At 43.2% G+C, this 16,489-nt stretch overlaps 1 long non-coding RNA gene across 3 annotated transcripts in view; it reads right to left on the bottom strand.

Annotated features, from left to right (window-relative positions):
- LOC135242566 (uncharacterized) overlaps window positions 1–16,489 on the bottom strand; it is a 235,752-nt gene that overhangs the window by 6,397 nt on the left and 212,866 nt on the right. The window lies entirely within an intron of this gene.

Below are 16,489 nucleotides of genomic sequence, written 5' to 3'. Positions count from 1 at the left end.
GCCAAAATCAATTTTTACGGTATGCTCATATTTTAGTGCTGTTTTTCAGCAATATCCTAATTCACCGTGTTACTGGCTGCTCTGTGTTTGTGGTCTTGGCTCTCCTTCAATGTGGCAGTAATATACAGTCTCTTGCTGAGATGGCCATTGAGGCTCCTCTGGGTAAAAGCATCTGCTTTCGTACATAAATCAATAATATCTTTATATGGACCACTGAACAGAGCACGAAGCATGTGCCCGTCCGTGACAATCCCCAGCCATGTCAACATTGCACTGATATGACTGTTGGAAGCGTGTGATGAGCCACCATGTGTACCATAGTTTGTTTTGTTTTGGGTTTTTTTTTGCATTAATCTATAGATCTTTTCAATCTTAACCCACAAAAGAATAGAGAAAAGGCATGCAATTAAACCTCAGCACAGGTGACTTCAGGGCCCTTTAATCTATGTATATTTCAGCAGAAAACCAAACATCTGAATCAAAGGAGTATACAGAGTATGTTTCCAAGAAGAAAAAATCTGAAATACAACACTAAATCAATTTTATTTCATGAAGAAGAAACTTGAAGAAGTGGAATGATCACTTTTATCCACATTGGTATTGACTAAAAATGAAGCTTGTTTGCAAACAGGAAAGCCAATATAAACTGCCATACTACTTCTAGTATTTACTTGATACTTTTAATCAGTGTTGGTTTGTCATTTTTAATTTCTGTGACAAATCATTTGAATTTAATTGCTGCGGCAAAACTGTGATGTACAAAACTTCTCTGGAATAAAAAATACTCATTCTGACTCATCAAGGGCTTTTGCGCATGTAAGCAAGGTGAGGCTAGGGCCAGTCATCAGTGCAGTGTTGATATGATCAGTCAGCGAGCAGGGCGTGGTTAGGGACAGATTGTGAGGAGGGCATGGTTATGATCAGAGTATGAATTGGGTGTGGTTAGGGTCAGAGTGTGAATCGGGCGTGGTTAGGTGCAGTTTGTAAGCAGGGCGTGGTTATGTGCAGTGTATAAGCAGGCCGTGGGTAGGTGCAGTGTGTGAGCAGGGTGTGGTTAGGTGCAGTGTGTGAGCAGGGCGTGGTTATGTGCAGTGTATAAGCAGGGCGTGGTTAGGTGCAGTGTGTGAGCAGGGCGTGGTTAGGTGCAGTGTGTGGTTAGGTGCAGGGCGTGGTTATGATCACTCAGACGGGGTCAGGGACAGTGTGAGACGAGCTCTGAAGCTCATGTGTCAGCAATCAGGCTAGCTAGAGCCACTCTCAGCATGGCGGTCTGGTAATGATTATGCTCATTCAAGGCAAAAATACAAAACATCCCTTGCCCAAATGATTCAGTGAGACTGCTGTTGTTATTTCCTGTTGCATGAGCAATGTCTCAGAAAAGCCATTGAGGTTTCAGTGCTGCTGTTCGTGTTGTCTCAGTTCAGAGGTTGACTGCTTACGGATGCTGAATTACATGATGCCATATAATGTTCCCTGCTAGCGCATTCAAACTGCATTTATCACCAGAGAAAGAGCTTATATATTCCTACTGTCAGATAAATATTCAAATCTGTCAGGCTCTGCATTACTGCAAACAACGAATATATGGGAACGAAAATTGGGTTTTCCAGCCTATATAAATTCATTGCTAATAACCCTGTACCCAGAAGCAGCGTTATTCTATTAAAACTGGCATCCGCAATATGATTCTCATAAATTTGTGATTATGGGAACATTTGGCATTTAGAAACGACGGTTTCCATGAAAATCAATACAGTCTCCAGTGACATGACAAATAGCACGTCATTTATAAAAAAGCAAAGCAAGCAAGAAAAAAAAAAAACTCAAAAAACAGTAAATTTTCCTCCGTTCATTACCACTGCTGCACATTGTTTGAATCCGTGGAGAGTTTGCGTCGCAGGACCATAGCCATTGCGAGCAAATAAAGGACATCTGGTAACATGCAAAATCTACTTCCTAATTACCAAATTAATAAACAAACGTCAACGCTCTTTCATGTTCTCAGCAATTAGGCTGCGCTGTCAAGCTCTACGGCTCTGATTTGTTTTGAAAGGCACACGGCATCGTTTTGTCTTTCAGCATAATGGTGGAGCAGGAAATTCCCCCTGTGCCGGGAACAGACAAATATAGATTTTTGCACTCCCCTCCTTCAAAGCATCTGCATGACTAATTTTGCGGGAGGAAGCCAATCCAGCTGGTTCCCTTTGCCCTGGTCACTGCAGGCTAATCCACCCATGTCCACAGAGATGCAGGGCGCCGGCGAAAGATCGACTGGCTTTCGTCTGCCCCCAGTTCTAATAAAAAAAAATCGCCAGATATACCAGTCTCAGCGGCCCGCTGTGGTCAATTGCCAGAGAGGAAATGATCTTTAGACAGATTCACGATAACGGCACATCAAGGCATTGAACTGCCGAGGCATGAGAAACAAGGGGTGGTGGGTAATGTCGGCGCTCCATCACTTACACGTTAAAACAAAAGCTTAATCTGGTTTTATTGGGCTTCGCCGGCAGGGAATTTAACTACACCACAGCATTTGCCTATTCCGCTACACTGATGAGACAAGAGGCAGAAAACTTTGGACTATTTGCAAAGCAGCTCTGACCGTGAAAAGTTTGAGCTTTTAAGTTTTCCACAAAACTACTTGTGTGCCTGCTTGTGTACCATTGTAATGTGTCCCAACGTTGTGGCCTACAATCGAGTTGAAGAAGTCACCCATTACATTACAGGCATATGCATCCATTGCATACAGCTGGATATACAGAATAATGAAGCAATGCAGGTTAAGTACCTTGCTCAAAGGGTACAACGGCAGTGTCCTACTCGAGAACCTATGACCTTTAGGTCCTTTACTGCCACCCTGTATCACCCAAAAGTAGTGGTTTGCATTCAAATGATCCAAACTGATTTTAACTGATTACACTAGTCTCTCAGTTTTAAGGCTTTTTGGCTAATGTATTTACCCTGGGATTAACAGGTGTAAATTCACATCATTGATTGAATCAAACCTGTCTGAAATCAGAACTTGAACACAATCAAACCTGCCTGGAATCAGAACTGAATCACAATCAAACCTGCCTGAAATCACTAATGCACCACAGATTCCATTCCATTCTTTCTTTTCCAGTCGATTTGAATAATTCTCTATTATCAACGAAGTCTAAAGTGATCTCAGGAACATTTGCTTTGACTCCTTACCCCATATCATGAAATAATAATGGCAGGTTAACTGCAGAGAGCATTGATCTTTGTTCTGTTCAAATACAGCACAGCAGAACCATCACCTGGGAGCAAAAAAAGCCTTCAACAACTGGACGCCATTTTGAAAAGAAAGATCAAAGTTCTGAAACTCTGAGCAGTGCTCCCAGCATTCCGGAGGGTTAGGAGCTGCCTGACGTGCACACGCCACACTCACGGCGAAGGAAGTCGTATTCCCCCCAAAAAAAGTTTGTCCCAATAATCCACATTTATATTCAGCCTGGCATGCTGAATTGGTGTGCCGCTGCAGTAAGAGTGTGATTTTCTCTTTCTTTTGCCTTTTCACTGTCAACACAGAAACCTATGCTGTTGAGAGAACACATGCCCTTGGGCTACCCTGTTTCTGCACTCTGCGGTAATGTGCTAAGGGTACGGGGGGGGGGGTATGTAAGAGAGGGTAGGGGGGAGGGGCAGTGGTGTAGGAGAGTGTAGGAGGGAGGGGTGGTGTTGTAGGGGAGGGTAGGGGGGAGGGACAGTATACAAGAGAGGGTAGTGAGGAGGGGCAGTGCTGTAGGAGAGGGTAGGGGGGCTGTGCTGTCGGAGAGGGTGGGGGCGTGGTTTTGTAGGAGAGGGTAGGGAGAGGGGCAGCGCTTTATGGGAGAATAGGGGGCGGGGCCTATACTGAGGGGCTACCCCTTCCCCTAGGAGGGTGCTGGGTTCAGATCCATCTACATGCCTGACTTTGTTACAAGGGGTTCACGCCAAGGTAACCCTAAATGAATCTGTCCTGGACACTTAAAGGAGAGGCACAGCTCTGAAACACTGGGGTGAGTCTGGGGAGCTCATGACAGCACTGCTAGAGCAAGCACAGGCCTCCCGGATTAGGGACTTAAAGGGAATAATGAATTGGGTGCCCTGGGGCACATGAGTGTGAGTGACTATGGGAGCGAGAGTCAGGGAGTGTGTGTACATGCGTGTGAGTGAGTAAGTCAGTGAATGTGTGAGAGAGAGAGAGAGTGTATGTGTGTGCATGTGTGTGTGTGTGTGTGTGTGTGTGTGCATGAGAGAAAGCGCTACTGGGTGTGTGTGTAGTATCTGCAGTTTCACCAGATTAACCCATCAGCCCTTACTCTACCCTATTCAACACTGCTCTTCACCATCACCGCGTCTTTGTCACCCAAATGTGTCAAGGCAAACCAAACTGTACAGGAAGGCAAATGGAACGCTTTACATGCTAAACTAAATTATTCCTGATGGAAACCATATGGGCTGTCAGTGCTGCAGGCCCATAAAAAACACACAAAAGCTCTTCAGAATCACAGTCTACTCACTCAAAGTTTACTCTGTTACTCTGTACACTATTCTCCTTCCACTATACTCTAACCGACTCTGCTTCAACTACTGTGCTCTCCCACTACACTATTCAACGCGTACTCCACTCCAACTCTATCCCAATGCCCATGCTACTGTACTCTTGTCCCACTCTATTTTCACTCTACTCTACCTCTCCACACTTGCAGGTTAAGACCCACCCCTCCCCCACACCATAACTCAAAAGCTGGCTTCGACACACATCAGTCATTTCATACAGAACACTATACAATGAATACAAAGTTCAGAACATTTCAGTTAAAAAGATTTTCATTTTTGAGGGCAATGCAATCTGTCAACCCTTTTAAGTGTAATCTTCAGAAATCTTTCTAGTTTAGCATCCACATAAGTGTGTATATTATCAAAATCGTAATCTGAATTTGATTTTCGTTTTAGCTAGTTTTTGAAATGATCCATTTTGTTTTAATATATCTTTTTACTGTGCTCCATCGGCCTCTCACTTCAACCTTTTTATCAATTTTATTTTCTTTTAATAATTTTCAATTGCTTTTACTATTATTGATGTACTTTTTTATTATTGTACTGTATCTCTTCATTGATCTTTCTTAAAAATAATTTTTATGTTAATCACTTTAAATATAGCAATCCTGCACAGTGCACAGAAGGTGCCATGTAAATAATGTGTGATTGATTGATCGAGTGATTATGTAAATAACGTGTGATTGATTGATCGATCGAATGATTTATTGATTCATTTAACTCTTATTCAAGGACACACCAGCCTGTGAGGCTTTGAAACCATGACCGTCTGGTGGTTAGCCAGGCTCCCTGCCCACACATTGGATGGCACAGCCCAAATAACATTCAGTTCAACAGCTGCGGTGAGACAGGCAGACAGCAGTGCACCTGATCACGCGCGCTGGAGGTCTGCCCCTTGGGCTCCGGCTCCCTGCAGAGGCATTCTGGGCTCCACTCTGAGCAAATGGGCCTTTGTTCGCCAGCCAGAGACTCTGCCTGCTCAATAAGCCTCTTGTCTGAGCCCTCCAATGGAGGCCATGGGAGAATAGCGAAGCTCCACGGGCGAGGTGACTGATTGTTTATTGTTCACGGCAGGACCGCTTAATACGAAACCAACATTCATTGCTTATGATGTCGCCAGGAAATAGTGTTAGAATCCAATCCAAATGCATGTTTATTAGAGAAAGAGGGAGAGACTTTTTTTGACTTCTAGGATTAATTTATTCCGCAGGACAACAAAATGTAGTTTTTGCTGTTATTACTGTCCTTATAGCATTCAACTTGTACTGGTCATTCATTTATTTTATTATATTATATATTTATTTATATATGTATATCATATATATTTTAGTCCACGGTATTAATTATATGTCTTGTGTGTCATTTTTAACTGTTTAATTGTGAATTGCTTTGGCATTATTGTTTTCATAGCCATGCCAAGAAAGCATTATTGAACTGAACTGAGAGGTACAGAATTTCCTAGATTCTCTGCCTGCCAGTGACTCCATCCTGCCTGAACATGACTCCGTCACTGCACTGGTGGGGAAAAAAGGTAGCACCACCCCCCAGAATTAAAAATTTGTGAGAGCTACGGCTGTCTGAAGGAGAGGGAACAGCTAGCCAGATGATGCCTTCTCATCTAAATGTGAAAACTGCTTTTAGCTCCAGGACCTGAGTGTACCATTTTGGTCATGTGGTATTTTTGGAAGTACCATTAGGAATCACCTCACACCACCTCACCTTCAGCACTGTTCGGGTTTGAAACTGCAATCTAAGGAAAATAATGGCAGTCTATTGTGTTAGAATAAACCAAGCTTTAATTGGGTGGGGGTGTGAGGCAGAGTCACGGACTTCGATCGGTTTCAAATTAAAAGCATGCGGTTAGAGCTGTCACTCACAGACTCCTGTCCCCTCTGTCGCCCAAGTCCTCATCTCTCACACGCCCACGGAAAAGTCCAACAGTAACCCCTGCATATCAGGTAACATTTTCTGACAAGGCCTTATTAAAATGTTTAAGTCTTAAAGGAGTCTGAACCCTGAGATTAGCCCATGTCATTAGCCTAAAATGACCAGACCAAGTAAAAGAGCTGGAGTTGCTTTGTTGTGTTTTTTTGGGTCAACAAGGCCTTCCTGGGTTACTACTGTTCAGCTGCCCACAATGCACCTGCCAGTTACCCGTGGTCATCAGATAAAGGCGTGCCTCTCCTCTGATCAGAAAAGGCTCTTCGATGCAACTGTGTGGGTTACAGTGTGAAAAACATCGACTTTCTTGTGGGTGAGCGGCTCAGATGTAGTACTCGCTGTGTGGGTGCTGGTTGAAGCAGCAAATTACTATTGGCTTCAAGTGTGTGTGTGTGTGTGTGTGTGTGTGTGTGTGTGTGTTTGTGTGGTGGGGGTAGTTGGTTTCGGTCACAGCTGGTATTTTGCTTGCCGGTATTGTTTAAATTTGGACTGTCAGTTTCATCCAAACCAAACTGGCACATTTGTCTTACTTTTCCCAGTGCTGTCTCTGTTTTTACAGGGACTGTCAGCCACTGGAATTCAGCCACAAGAACATTCTAGATTAGTACAAAAGAGACAAACGTTTTGTTTGCAAATGCACTCTACTCAGGACAGCCTCTAACCACTCAGGACTTCCTGTTAGAAAAAAGTGGGTCAGACATCCAAATATTTTAAATTATGAAACAGTTGTCCCTTGCAACCTCTTAGGAACCCACAACACATAATAACTGGTGTGAAATGACCTGTGCCTGTGTGTGTTTTATGTATGTGTGTGTGTATGTGTGCATATGTGTACATTATGTGTGTGCACACATGTGTGTGCGTGCATGTGTGTGTGTGTGTATTTTGTGAGTGCCCGTGTCTACAAAATTAAAAGCAAATGCATCTGCAGCAGGGAATGAAAAGACAGTTAGAGTGGTCCGTAATGGGTGATAATGGCTCAGAATCTGAAGAGGGCAGAGAAAGTCAAGTGAATTAGTGAGGGGGGCTGGGAGTGGGGAGGAAGCAGACGATAGAAAGTTGTAATGACAAGAACAACGCTCTTGTTCCGACAGCCTACACTACCAAATATTAATCAGACATAAAAACTGGGCTTTTCGCCAGCACAGATATTTTTACTTCCAGCAGAGGAGCAGCAGTCTTTATGTCTGTTATGATGCTGATCTGAGAATAAAGGAAAAGCCTACTAGGGGAGAGCAACCATGCCACAAAGCCAGTCACAGCTCTACATCACAAGCAACCATTTTTTAAAAATAAAAATATCCTTAATTTCCTTTCCCATCAAAAGCCACGGCGGGTGACAAATACCGCTCCCGCAAAATGGCCTCCGACTGACTCACCTCATCAATTATTCCTCTGAAAAAACTTCCCGCTGCTCAAAGCCCGCGTCCCCCTCTCAGCTCTACCTCACGACTCAGACACGGGATAAAACGCACCGCATTCCTGCTAATCAGCGGATAAAATATAGTCACATAAATTACAGTAAAAAGAGCCGAAGCGGTTTGAATGGGGCTGGGAGCGTTTCAGGGTCCACTACACGATTAATCGGGCCAAACTGAGCTGCCCAACAGGGCCAGAGAGCCTCTCCAAATTGATTGAGGGGTCTTGGGCAGGAAAATAAATTATCCATGTTGCCTTATGCGATTATCTACCAAAAAAGCAAAATCTACGTCAAAATACAAAATACTGGCTTTTGGGTTTCTTTTTCTGCCCAAAGTGAGAATGGTAATTTTTTTTTACAAAATGTGAGATACGCCCAGTACTTGGAAGAGGATGGTTGTAATGGGACAGTTCGAAAGGAGGCTTTCAGCTCATTCCCTCCACGCTAACTGTCTCTCACGGTAAGGTTCCGGGGCCTGCTTGTGCATTTTATCGATGTTCTGCTATTGGTCATACCCCTTCATGAATATTCACACACAGACGGCAATCAGAAAGGTTTTGAGCTTCAACAATCGCAGACATTAAATTTTCATTTCAAGTTTAAACTTTTCAGTGTGACTTTTCAACAGCAAGCTGAATATCTGTTCAGGAAATAGAGGATCTGTGGTAATGGGAATGTGGTTTGTTGGTGTCCCACGGTCCATTAAGTGTTACAATAAATGAATACAGTTAATAAATAAATTAGCAGAAAAATAAACAAACACTAATTTTTCTAGACTTCTAATTATACTGATATATTGGAACTACAACAAAAAAAAACAGACAGGGATTTTAAAAATTCTTTCACTGCTTTCATTATTTTGTCAATGAGTGGAGTGGACAGGAACATAGTAAAATATTAATTTAAATACTTGGAAATGTTTTTCAATGCAACCTCTCAAAATGTTGCGACACAAAATGAGAGGAGACTGAGATCTTCCCAAACGAAAAACTGTCACAGCCAGGATATTTCACAAAAGTACAGGCCACACTGACAGCAAACATGGGTGGAGATTACACAGGACACTGTTTCAGAATACAACGTCCAACGCATGCATGACAACTGGTAAATTAAGAACTGGATTAGTCTGTCATTTTGTCACATAAATAACAGATGGCTTAGGGCTAACTCAATTATTTATTGGTGAGAATCTCCCCTAAAGGCTAGTCTCTATTTTCGTCTGCTTCTTGAAGTGCAACTCTAAACAGACTAAGTTGTCAAAAATGGCAAACAAATTGTCAGTCATGTACCCACCCTCCTCCCTAAGACCCCCACCACCACCACCTCCCATGAAACTACAGGAAGATTTAATTCTCCTTTAAGGTTTAAGCTTTCATCAACATGGTGCAGAATACACTTTTCAGAACTCTGAAATCTTGTGAGATCTTGGGTTGAAAATTCAAGGAAAAGATCCCACCTCAAAAGCAGCCTTAAATAAATGCTTCTACCTTGAGTACTGCCACATCAATCCACATCATGGGAGTGCTGGTGAACATGAGAAGATCAATGGAGCACACCTGGTAATCAACTTCACTTAGGGATGAGACCTATACACACTGTAATTCACATGGTTCACCTGGGACTACAGTAGCTCTCCAAAAGGAACACATAATCAGTGTGAGACCCACTGTTCTACTTCATCACACATTCCAGTCGGTCTGCCAGGCAAATCCATCCACATCCCTCACATCCAATCCCCATCAACATCTCATACATCTTGATTCATTTACAACCCTGTCAGCAACCATACAGTTCCCTCTGAAATTACTGGCAGCTTTGACAAAAAAGTCAGTATAAAATGATCAATATAGGTAGTGAAATATAATGTCTACTCAAAAATGTAAGAACTATACAGTACGGAGTAGCTAACGTACAATGTTCCCACATGCTAAGGGGTGCATTCAGTGTAAAGATCGTTATAACACTGTATAATTGCTACCAGTATACGGAATAATTCATTCAAAAAATGCTATTTTCAATATCTCTGACCACCTCACCTCTTTGCGTGACATTTTGCTTATAGCACTCAAGGATGCGTCCTCAATGTTGGTGTGGTGGGGTTTAGAACTAATACTGGTTGAGTGGATTTACACAAACACACAGAGTCTACAAGGTCTGAAATTGTTTAGCACTTTACAAGGATAAAGTCATCTCCTCTAGTGTTTTATAATTTTGGCAGCCACATTCAGGAGAGCTTTGGCCATTCTACCATACAGAATCGCTCAAGTTCCTTCAGATCCTTGGACTGCATTAGAATTTGATGACTGCACTCTTCAATTCAAACCACAAAAGTTCAATCAGTTTAAGTCTGAAGACAGAGGTTGCCATTGCAAACAGGAAATTTTCTGTTAGGTAGCCATTTCTTGGTTGATTTTGAGGTAAAATTAGTATCATTGGGCCTCATTCACAAAACATGCGTATCATCACATTTTATATGTTTACAGCTGTTTCCTTATGCTAATCACACGAACAGAATTGCGCATAAAATTTACTAACAGTCAGCATTCATCATCTCATACACCTGGGATATGCACAAAAACAAAGGTCTGCACATGTGGCATGAATACCATGTTGTTTTTTCATAGGAATATTTTAAAGAACAAAAGTAAGAATAATTAAATAGAAGTTTTGTGAATGAGGCCCATTGTCCTGTGGAAAGATTTATTTGCGGCCAAGTTTGACCCTCAGGGGGTGGGGAGGGGGAGGTAAACTGTGTTTGTCCACAATGTCTTCATACTTGGTACTTGTTAAGCCCCCCACCATACACAGACACACATACTGTTTTCTCTGCACACCCCTAATCGATACACACAAAATCAGCCCTACGGCTCAAACTATGGGCCTTAATGACCGCTGGGCTTTGGAGTTATTTTTCTTATATTATATTTTTCCTTGCCAAAAAAACCTTGCTTTTACTTTGACTTCACGGCCACAAAATAGCAGGGCTTTTTACGAAGCACATTTACAAGGTGACCAGAAATGTGTGAAATTAAAACCATCCTTCACCAGAATTCACCACGAAAATGGGAGGGAATTTAATTTATTAATGAACAATTTCTTTTGCTGTGTGTGTGTGCTTATTCATATTTTAGAAGAGTCAGGTTTTCAGAGGGAGGGAGGGTGTCTATTTGTCTTTCTGGTAAATAGCCCTGTTGGGTAAATGCTGGAATGCTGAATGCGTTTACCCAGATACAGCACCAGCTGAGCGGACCAGAGGTATGTGTTTGCATATTCATGAAGCACACGGAGATGCACTCGGTACTGAAGGTGTCAAGGAAGATTAAAGAGATCAACCTTTTTAATGGTGGGAGAGATATAAAATGAAAAAGAAAAAAAAAACGGGGAAGTTCTAAGGAATGAAGCAGTTCGTTTTTTCTTCTGTGCGTGCCAAATGACCATTAAGCAGCCAGAGTCCTGAACTTTTAAAAGAAAATCTGGAAAAGAAAGAAGAGTTACCTCAGCTTCTTACTTGCTAAAATCCATGACTACGGATCTGCTGGATGGCTGGTAAAGGTACTGTTTGAGTGCATGGATGGGCCCCACAGTCAGGTATCGGATCCACACTGTGCCTGAGCCAACTGCACCTGGCAGGCCCACAGGGCGACACACAGAGCATCACCCAGGGCTGAGACCGTTTCAGTCTGTCGGGAATACAGCATCTCACTACCCACCAGCAACCCCCTCTGTTCGACCAGACGCCCCAAAACCCACCTCTTGAGCTGCACTTGAAATGTCTTCTTCCCACGGATATCTCTGCGAGCCGTGGTGTGATAAGAAGTAATGTCTGACATCACTTGCTTGTCTGTACTCTCCTGAATCGATAGCACAGACTACAAGCAGTGAACACTGATGCGAACAAACTTTGACGAATTTTGCACCATTACAAAACCGGAAGAAACAGGGTAAAAACAAGAATTCAAGACTGTTCAAAGATCATATAGACAACTTATTTAGAATAGAATAACCTGAATAAGGAAATAATCATGATTTCAAGATCCTGGTAAGAACAGTATAACATTCCATTGTCAACACACAGTTTTACCATTTAAAATGGTTGTTTAATTAACTATTTAATGGAACACTTAGTTGAGGGGTTCTTCTTCTAAGAAAGAGAGACATAACATTGTGCTATACTAAATAACACGAGCAAGCATTGTGGTTATTTTTGCATACCCCCTTCTGGAACAGCTCCTTTCTGTGTGTGTGTGTGTGTGTGTGTGTGTGTGTGTCTGTATGTATGCGTGCGTGCATGTGTAAGTGTTTCTATGGTTCTCTGAGGTAATATTCTTCGGATGACATTGAAATTCTCCACGCGAATGATCAAGCGGGACCAGTGCTCCATCTCCTCCTCCTCCAGTCTGGATCTCCTGTGGTTGCTTTGACACGTGTGATTAGATATGGATTTCACCGTGTACCTGTTGCTGTCAGATGAGACTGTGCTAATGTGGAAGGTGACTTCCTCTGGGAGCGTGTTGGTACAGTTTTTCACAAGGAGTGGGTGCAGTTTGTGGAATGGAAGGGTGGGGTTTATCATTACATTACATTTATTTGGCAGACGCTTTTATCCAAAGCAACGTAAAATATGTACGTACCAAAGGTCATTGGACAATTACAAAACACAGGGTCGCCAAGGTACAATACTCCTTTATAGCCATGAACATCAAGTTATGACAAGTCAAATTAGAATGATACATGATGACTAGATACGATGGTAAATGGACTGCATTTCTATAGCACTATTATCCAAAGCGCTTTACAATTGATGCCTCTCATTCACCAGAGCAGTTAGGGGTTAGGTGTCTTACTCAGAGACACTTCGACACGCCCACGGCGGGGATCGAACCGGCAACCCTCAGACTGCCAGATAACCGCTCTTACCTCCTGAGCTATGTTGCCCCCATAGACAAACGATAGACCAACAACATCAAGATAATGACACAAGTGCAATATAAGTGATGGGCTAAATTACAAATGTAATATGAAAGTGCTGGAAGATCAAAATAGAAGGATACATGTGATAAGATTGGGAGTACCCTGTGATCCTAGATTTTGGAGTACCCTGTGGAGTAGTGATAGAGTTAATTCAGGTATAGTCCAAAGAGATGTGTCTTCAAACCACAGCAGAAAATTGGCAGGGACTGCATAGTTCGTAGAAGAAGGATATTGTAGGGGTAGATGGGGCATTTAGGGTTTGTGGAATGGAACAGTAGGTGGGGTTTGTGGAATGGGCGAATCGGGTAAGTCAGAGGGGTGGGTGGGGTTTATGGAATGGTCAGGTGGGGTTTTTTGGAGGGGTAGCTGGGGTTTGTGGAATGGGCAGGTGGAGGTTTTTGAAGGGGTGGGTGGGGTTTATAGAATGGGCGGGCGAGGCTTGTGACATGGATAAGTGGAGTTTTTTTAAGGGGTGGATGGGGTTAGTGAGGGGTAGAGGAGGGGTAAGGTGAGCACAAGGAGAGATGAGTCAGTGTGGGAGAGCTATTCACATCCCATCCATTGCAGGTCACAACAATGCCTCTCTCACCGTCGCCATTAGACGACCATGCCCCATTTGTTTTGACGTCCTCTTTAAAACCCATTTTTTCCTTCTGTTGGCATACACAACTTATAGAAATACATTACTGTGCAGAGATGTTCCTTTGGGGGCAGTCAATCAAAAAGAATAATGTGACAAGGACTTTCACTGCCTGTGATCATTCTTAAATACTCAATTGCACCTCTGTGTGCACTGCGGAAGGCATTTTATTTGATAGATGGACTCCCCAAACTTCTCCCTTCACCTACCTTTTATCTTAAAAATTGTTGATACTGAGCAGTCCTCTATATTTCCTGAACAGAACAACACTTGTTGTGCTAAAAGTAAAGAATTGTGTCTAGCTATGTCTCAAAGCCATATGCAGCTACAGGTAGAACAAATTAAAATGAAAAGTATCAATAGGCTACAGGTGGACACACAGATGCACACAGACACAAAAACTGTCTCTCTTGCTCACACTCACACTCATGCGCACACACACACACACACACACACACAAGCTGAGCACTCACGCACACACACACACACACAAGCTGAGTACTCACGCACACACAATCGGGTGAGTTTATTCACAGTTACACGGTCCTAATCTGAAGAGTGACTTCAGACACCATGTAAAGGTATAACTTCGGCATTAGGTTTAAGTGTACCTCTTCTCTTTCATCTCTGATCACAGAGGAAAATACCTTTGACATCTCTTTTAGAGGTATGCAAGGGACCTTGCTTTCATCTGAACTGAAGGTACCGGCACAAATGTCTCTTACCTCATCAAAAGTGAGAGAGGGGAACAATGCAGAGAAGAAGTCTTCGGAAGGATAGTTCACAAACAACCAGTTACCAAAATTAACCTGTCATTCATGGCACTTGCTGCAGCAGATCCAAAAGGGAGCCAACAGCACACAGCTGCCTGTCTGCAAGACACTTCATTTGCTTACTTTGAAATGTAATTAACGTTGATTAATCCAGGCTACGAGCCAGACTGGTTTATATATGACCCGCATGCTACAATAAAGTCACTGTGTGCTGAGGGCAGCTGGAAGTCATGACAACACATAGTTCAGATATATATAATTTTTTTGTTATATTTTCATAAAGGTCATCTTTTTAATTATCCCTGGAGACATTACATGAGGAATTCACAGACGCAATGAACAGCAAGTAGTGAAAAATATGACACTGGTTGTGACAAGCAGCCAGACTGAAATAAAATTTTATCCCCCTTCATTAAAGTGACATTCTGGCACTCTAAAAAGGCATGGCAGGTACTGTGTGCGCACTTAATAGAGGAATCACTAAGACTGTGACAAATCACTGAGTGTTGTGAAAATATGTGCATCAACAAGTTGTACATTAAAAAGTATTAAGTGAAATTAATTATTGAAATGAGCACAGATTAAAACATTTCTACTGCCGTCATTTCACTGCTTTCTGTTGGCAGTAAAAAGAGATGCAATTACCATCCCAGCATTTGCAGCCAGCCTTCATAAAGCGCAGTTATGCTGTCCTCTGATTGGCTGAACACTGCATGTGTCATAATGAATGCACAGAGCCTGCAGTCAATGTTGTATGTGCTCCAACATGCCAGAAAATAGATAAGAAGCTGGTAGTCTGCATTTGCTTTTTGACTTTTGACAATGACTGTCAAACCCACGTCCTTGAACCAGCCCGGCTCTCATGTACAGAATCACAGAGTTGTTAGAAAATTGTTATAAAAACTGTAATAGTTTTTAGAGACACTAATACTAACTCCAAACCTGTACACACTTCATGAAGGCAGATAATGCTTGTTTAACATCTTTGGGTTTGGCCTGCAGTGCACTTACAATGCAGTTGCTTTGAAGCCATCCACTTCTCCCTATTGTCAAACCCCCATCCTCACCCAATGGTTCGTGCAAATTCTTCATTCACTTAAAATGTCAAATATGGCATTTTTCATAAAAGCAGAAGGCAGTAAAACAAAATCGGTGTCATTAAACTATAAAGCAGAACAGCTCCGAGAGACCCATATGAGAGGGACCTGTGTGCCAATTAGGTCTACCTGCAGGGACCTCACACACCAGGCCCAACCTTCCCCGTCCCGTCCCGTCTCCCCCACAATTATCCGTCTGAGCCGAAAACATCAGCCTAATTCCGCAGAGTGCAGCGCGGTTCGGTCTCGGGGCTGTGGGGGGGCGGGGGGGCGGTGGGGTCGGGCCCCATGTAAACGACACTCCGAGTGTTCTGATTGGGGATGCCAATTACACGGTTTCGCGGGCGAGGAGAGGGTTCCTGGTGTTATTACCCGAGCCGGCTCGTAATTACCAGACTAATCAGCCCTCCGTGTGCGGCCGGCCTCTCGCACTTCCCGCCACCAGCTGGAGTGGACCTTTCGCTCTCCACGCCGCCAATTTACCCCATCAGCTGCGGCGTGGGAGTCACCCCCCCCCCCCCACCCCCGAAAGGGTGAGCCCTCTGTCCTGTTCCCTGCTCCCTGCTTATTACACATCAGCTGTTAATTGCTGTCGCCGAAGCGATATGATGCAAATTAAAAAAGGAGAATAAAAGCGGAGTTAGCTCCTCGTGCAGCCGGCGCCAGGCCGAGCGTCTTCTCCTTCCTGCCGATAACAGGCAGGACATCATCCCCGGTAATTAAACACTTTATCGGACCCGAGCAGGGAAAGGGACAGTGCAGAAAGACGTGCCCGCCAGCAAATCCCATTAACGCCAAGCGGCTCTCTCATAATGGAACCCCAACACGCCACCTGTCAGTCACCCCCCAAATGCGCCACCACCTGCACCCTGGGAAAAAAAGCAATCAGAGCAAACAAGCAAAGAAATGATCCGAAAATTTTTAAAAATCATATTTTTTTCTGGAAAGTGAAATGTAAAACTCACTCAAAATCTTGAAGCAACTTTAGCGTCCTGTTGCTACTTATAGGCCTTTAGAAAATAAATGAAGCGCAGGAATGACAGGTCCAGCTGGGGGACGGCACTGAATCCACTCCTACGTC

Source organism: Anguilla rostrata, chromosome 16, assembly GCF_018555375.3.
Source record: "Anguilla rostrata isolate EN2019 chromosome 16, ASM1855537v3, whole genome shotgun sequence".
Lineage (NCBI taxonomy): Eukaryota > Metazoa > Chordata > Actinopteri > Anguilliformes > Anguillidae > Anguilla > Anguilla rostrata.
This window is presented reverse-complemented; position numbering and strand designations above follow the sequence as displayed.